The sequence below is a fragment of the Rhagoletis pomonella genome, unplaced genomic scaffold, assembly GCF_013731165.1.
Source record: "Rhagoletis pomonella isolate Grant_MI unplaced genomic scaffold, Rhpom_1.0 Rhpom_scaffold_00240, whole genome shotgun sequence".
Lineage (NCBI taxonomy): Eukaryota > Metazoa > Arthropoda > Insecta > Diptera > Tephritidae > Rhagoletis > Rhagoletis pomonella.
In genome coordinates, this window is record NW_023458794.1 from 29,958 (window position 1) to 30,739 (window position 782).

A 782-nucleotide genomic window follows, 5' to 3' on the forward strand; every position below is an offset into this window, starting at 1 on the left:
TAAAGTAAGGAAATATTTGTCGTTAAATCAAGTATAAGTACGGTGACCATCCGTCCTTTATTATATAGGACAGTTCTTTATTTTAACCCCCTGTCCTTTATAATTTTTTTCAAAATAAAGGATACCTTTTATCCTTTTTTTCTTAAACTGTCCTTTAAATCGGCTCTGCATTTTTCAGAGGTGAATTTTTAAACGCAGAATATGAAAAATAAAAATGTCCCTTATAAAATATGAAAACCTTCGCCAGTTTGTTTCGCACCCCACTTAAGGGTTTCTATTAATCGATAATCTTTGTACAATCTACAAAGCACAGGGAAAGTTGTTCCCAGGATCGTGTTGCACGCTGAGTTTCCGGTTTCACTGAACGAGAACAATAAACCCCCTGCTGCACAGTGGTTGAAAACTGGAATTTAGTGCTCGTAATTCACTGGAGCCTTCATTTTTCACTTAATTTAATTAGTTTTTATTTTTTTTTACGAAAGCTTACAATATTTGCACGAGACCAGTTGAGAGGGATTTCTGAATTTTTAGTTGATTATATTAAATTTTTTAGTGCAAAATGCAGAAAAAGTAGCAATTTTGAAGAAAATTTATCTCCTGTTCCAGTTAATAAATGTTACATAACAAAGCTAGTTGAAAACAATTGTGTAGTTCTCCGTAAACAAAAAAAAATACACAAACGAATTTTTAAATGTTATAAAAAAATGTTCACCAAAATAAATTTTTTTTTTTGGTTTTTAGTAAAAATTGGTTGAAAAATTAATTATGAATTATGGTGCACG